This window comes from Bos mutus, chromosome 19, assembly GCF_027580195.1.
Source record: "Bos mutus isolate GX-2022 chromosome 19, NWIPB_WYAK_1.1, whole genome shotgun sequence".
NCBI classification, from domain to species: Eukaryota; Metazoa; Chordata; class Mammalia; order Artiodactyla; family Bovidae; genus Bos; species Bos mutus.
The window spans coordinates 48,169,802-48,175,625 of NC_091635.1; positions in this window are offsets into that span (position 1 = coordinate 48,169,802).

The following is a 5,824-nucleotide window of genomic DNA, read 5'->3' on the forward strand; positions in this document are numbered from 1 at the left end:
GGAGGAGGGTTCAGGATGGGGAACACAGGTATACCTGTGGTGGATTCATTTCGATATTTGGCAAAACTAATACAATATTGTAAAGTTTAAAAATAAAATAAAATTAAAAAAACAAAAAAACAAAGAACTATTGCTTTAGGAGAATGGACTGCAAGAAAGATAAGGATAATATTTATTAAGCGTCTACTGTGTTTGAAATTTTGTTCCAAAAGCTTTATATAATAAGATATACATATATGTAATATATATTCCTAATATAGACAAATATACATAAGATAGATGAATAGGTATATAGAAAGATAAATGATAGATGATACATGGATGAGAGAATCCTGAGCCAGTTCTCACCATTTGAGCTCTGTGTTGAACCAATATTACTCCTAGCTTTCAAGGTAGATATTATAATCCTATAATCCTCATTTTACCAGCGATGAAATTGAGGCACAGAGCAGTGAAATAACCTACCTAAGGAGATCGAATTATTAAATGATTCACACATAAGTCTTTCTGACACCCAAAACCCATGCTCCTTCCACTGTATGCCATTGCCTTATGAGTGCTGCTTAATCCTCATAGCAATTCTGTCGTAGGTTTCATGATCCTCATTTTAGAAATGAGGAAATTAGACCAAGAGAGCTTAATTTGACAGGTCATAGCTAATAGGAAGAGAGGCTGGAATTTAAACTCAGACTTAACTCCAACTACGTGCTTATGAAAGTAAAATACACAAACTCAACACTCAATACAACCCTTTCCTCTGAAAGGAGGGGAAGTGAGTTGGTTTATTAATATAATGAAGAATATTATTCTTAATAAAAGAGACCCATGCCTACGCACTTCCCCTTCCTTGGTTCTCAGGATGTCAAACCTTTGTTGACTATCAAGCCCTAGGGGTTTTGTTGGAGGAGAGGAAGTACAGGGTTCTGCCATAATCTTCTACCACATACACCTGAAAAACTTTAATCCTGGCTAAATCCAGCAATACAACTTCTGCACACTTTCATCTAAGCAGCTAAATCATGCTGATTAGTCTCGTTTTTTAATTCATTGTCTCCAATTCCAATGGGCATTCTCTGCCCAGAGGTACTATGTTTTCCCCAGTAGAGAAATTTTCCCATTCTTACAGAAGGTTGTTCTTGTTGTTCAGTCACTCAGTTGTGTCTGATTCTTTGCGACCCCATGGACTGCAGCATGCCAGGCTTCCCTGTCCTTCACCATCTCCTGCAGCTTTCTCAAACTCCCGTCGATTGAGTCGTTGATGCCATTCAACCTTGTCCTCTGTCGTCCCCTTCTCTTCCTGCCTTCAATCTTTCCCAACATTAGGGTCTTTTCCATGAGTCAGCTCTTTGCATCAGGTGGCCAAAGTATTGCAGTTTCAGCCTCAGTATCAGTCCTTCCAATGAATATTCAGGACTGATTTCCTCTAGGACTGGCTAGTTTGATCTCCTTGCAGTCCAAGGAACTCTCAAGTCTTCTCCAGCACCACATTTCAAAAGCATCAATTCTTCTGCGCTCAGCTTTCTTTATGGTTCAACTCTCAACATGCATACTCTCACATTCATTCATACATTCAAAACCCATAGCTTTGACTACATGGAATGTTATTTCATATAACTTCCTCCTCTTCAGCCCTCCTACACTGCCTGAAAAAAATCACATCCCACATCCATCCCGTTATTCTCCCCTTCTCTGTTCCATCAACAATTTCCATCTTTTCACTGCATCGTTCCCTGCAATTTACTAATTTCCCTTAGCACCCATCTTTAAAAACACTGAACACAAAAAGCAAAACTTGCCTTTGAACCCCTATCTGCCTCTAGTTACTACTCTACTTCTCTGCTTTCCTTCTCAGTTAAACATTTGGAAAGAGTTGGCTTCATCACAGTCTCCAGTTCTCTACCTTTAGCCACTCAATCATTTCCATCCTCCCTGCCACTGAAATTATCAGGTCATTAGTGACTGCCATGTTGCCAAATGCAGTGATCTTTTTTTCTTCATGCTCAGCCTCTCAACAGTTTTTTAAATAGCTGATCACTACATTCTTTCTGAAACTTTTGTCTGGCTGTCAGAATACCACATTCCTTGTCTTCCTACATCACTGATTGCTTCTCAAATTTTTATAGTTACATTCTCTTCTACCTGATCTCTAAATGCTGGAATACACTAAAAGTCAGTTCTGGGTTCTCTTCTCTTCCCTATTCACAGAATCTAAGTGATTACATTTCAGTTCGGTTCAGTTCAGTCACTCAGTCATATCTGACTCTTTGCGACCCCATGAACCGCGCACGCCAGGCTTCCCTGTCCATCACCAACTCCCGGAGTCCACCCAAACCCATGTCCATCGAGTCGGTGATGCCATCCAACCATCTCATCTGCTGTCGTCCCCTTCTCCTCCTGCCCTCAGTCTTTCCCAGCACCATGGTCTTTTAAAATGAGTCAGCTCTTCACATCAGGTGGCCAAAGTATTGGAGTTTCAGCTTCAACATCAGTCCTTCCAATGAACACCCAGGACTGATCTCCTCTAGGATGGACTGGTTGATCTCCTTGCAGTCCAAGGGACTCTCAAGATTATTCTCCAACACCACAGTTCAAAAGCATCAATTCTTAAGCACTCAGCTTTCTTTATAGTCCAACTCTCACATCCATACATTATTACTGGAAAAACCATAGCCTTGACTAGACGGACCTTTGTTGACAAAGTGATATCTCTGCTTTTTAATATGCTGTCTAGGTTGGTCATAACTTTCCTTCCAAGGAGTAAATGTCTTTTAATTTCATGGCTGAAATCACCATCTGCAGTGATTTTGGAGCCCAGAAAAATAAATTAAGCCACTGTTTCCAGCGTTTCCCCATCTATTTGCCATGAAGTGATGGGACCGGATGCCATGATCTTCATTTTCTGAACGTTGAGCTTTAAGCCAAATTTTTCACTCTCCTCTTTCACTTTCATCAAGAAGCCCTTTAGTTCTTCTTCACTTTCTGCCATAAGGGTGGTGTCATCTGCATATCTGAGGTTCTTGATATTTCTCCCGGCAATCTTGATTCCAGTTTGTGCTTCTTCCAGCCCAGCATTTCTCGTGATGTACTCTGCATATAAGTTAAATAAACAGGGTGACAAAATACAGCCTTGACATAATCCTTTTCCTATTTGGAATCAGTATGTTGTTCCATGTCCAGTTCTGACTGCTGCTTCCTGACCTGCATACAGGTTTCTCAAGAGGCAGGTCAGGTGGTCTGGTATTCCCATCTCTTGAAGAATTTTCCACAGTTTATTGTCATCCACATAGTAAAAAGCTGTGGCATAGCCAATAAAGCAGAAATAGATGTTTTTCTGGAACTCTTGCTTTTTCGATGATCCAGCAAATGTTGGCAATTTGATCTCTGGTTCCTCTGCCTCTTCTAAAACCAGCTTGAACATCTGGAAGTTCACGGTTCATGTATTGCTGAAGCCTGGGTTGGAGAATTTTGAGCATTACTTTACTAGTGTGTGAGATGAGTGCAATTGTGCAGTAGTTTGAGTATTCTTTGGCATTGCCTTTCTTTGGGATTGGAATGAAAACTGACCTTTTCCAGTCCTGTGGCCACTGCTGAGTTTTCCAAGTCTGCTGGCATATTGATTGCAGCACTTTCACAGCATCATCTTTCAGGATTTGAAATAGCTCAACTGGAATTCCATCACCTCTACTAGCTTTGTTCATAATGATGCTTCCTAAGGCTCACTTGACTTTACATTCCAGGATGTCTGGCTCTAGGTGAGTGTGAACACACCATTGTGATTATCTGGGTTGCGAAGATGTTTTTTGTACAGTTCTTCTGTGTATTCTTGCCACCTCTTTTTAATATCTTCTGCTTCTGTTAGGTCCATACCATTTCTGTCCTTTATGGAGCCTATCTTTGTATGAAATGTTCCCTTGGTATCTCTGATTTTCTTGAAGAGATCTCTAGTGTTTCCCATTCTATCATTTTCCTCTATTTCTTTGTATTGATCACTGAGGAAGGCTTTCTTATCTCTCCTTGCTATTCTTTGGAACTCTGCATTCAAATGGGTATGTTTTTCCTTTTGTCCTTTGCTTTTCGCTTCTCTTCTTTTCACAGCTATTTGTAAGGCCTCCTCAGACAGCCATTTTGCTTTTTGGATTTCTTTTTCTTGGGGATGGTCTTGATTCCTGTCTCCTGTACAGAGTCACGAACCTCTGTCCATAGTTCTCAGGCACTCTGTCTATCAGATCTAGGCCCTTAAATATATTTCTCACTTCCACTGTACAGTCATAAGGGATTTGATTTAGGTCATACTTGAATGGTCTAGTGGTTTTCCCCACTTTCTTCAATTTAAGTCTGAATTTGGCACAGTCAGCTCCTGGTCTTGTTTTTGTTGACTGCATAGATCTTCTCCATCTTTGGCTGCAAAGAATATAATCAACCTGATTTTGGTGTTGACCATCTGGTGATGTCCATGTGTAGAGTCTTTTCTTGTGTTGTTGGAAGAGGGTGTTTGCTATGACTGATGCGTTCTCTTGGCAGAACTCTATTAGCTTTTGCCCTGCTTCATTCTGTATTCCAATTTATGATCATGCTTTTACATATAGGTTTGTCACCACTTACACAGGGATTGGGTTCTAAAGTCAGCTCATAAAGAAAAAACTTATTAAGTAACTATTCTTGGAAATTCCTTAAATCACACATAAACTACAGCAGTTGTGGTTTCATACATGTTGATTTTACATATGATTGTGGCCGTATTTATGTGCCAAATTGAAGACCAATACTCCATTTCCTAAAAACTCAGTTGATTTTTTCCCCTCCTGTACTGAGATAAATTGTTTTCATTGAGAAATAGATGAAAAAGTACTTGAACTTTCACATTTCGTGAAAACTACTTATTTTTAAAGAGCAGACACAGTTGGAACAAGCTGCTCCTGCTAGAGAGAATTAGGGACCAACTCCATCAGAGGGTTCAGCAGACTCTCAGCCCTCATATCCTCCTCACTCCACATTTGCTTTTCTTGAATGTAAAGGAGCCACACAATTTAAAGTATTTCTCACTCTATGGTTGAATATGTATAACTCAATTAACAAGTTAAATGCTTGTTTGACATGATCCCATTGTACTATTTATATTTTGATGGCTCCTAAATTTATTTTTCTAGCCCTGACCTTTCCCCCTGAGCTTCAGACTCATGTAATCAACTGCCCACTTGGACTTAACCGCCACTTGAAATCTATGAGGCATCTTAACATGCCCAAAATATAGGAAGTGATTTTCACCTTCCATGCCTCATCTTCACACAAAATAGCTGTTCTTCCTTCCGTCTTTCCTAACTCAGTAATCGGCATGCCACTTACCCCAGATTTTAAAACAAAAACATAGGAGTGATTCCTCCCTTTCACTCATATGAAATTCATCAGGTGTACTTAGATCTGCCTCCAAAACATATCTCAAATTTACCCATTTAATTCCATCAGCTCAGCTCATCACCCTAGTCCAAGCCACCACCATCATTTCTACTTTGACTGACCTCCCTGTTTCCATTTTTACCCTTGTCTCATTGTCACTTTTCTGATTTAGGAATTATTCTGCTTGTTTGTTAACATCTTCTATCAACACTAAAATATAAGTTTCCTGAGGTGAAATTTGTGGAGTGTTGTTTACCAAACTATCCCTAAAGTATAGAACAGTGAGTGCCTGGCATGATTTAGATAAATATTTTTCTAATCAAACAAATAACGATAGACCGTAACTCGGTAAACCCGCCCGACGTCTCACAGCCAGGAGGCCCCGCCCTCTCCCCAAGCCACTTCCGCCCGCCCTAGGCCTTCTGGGAGA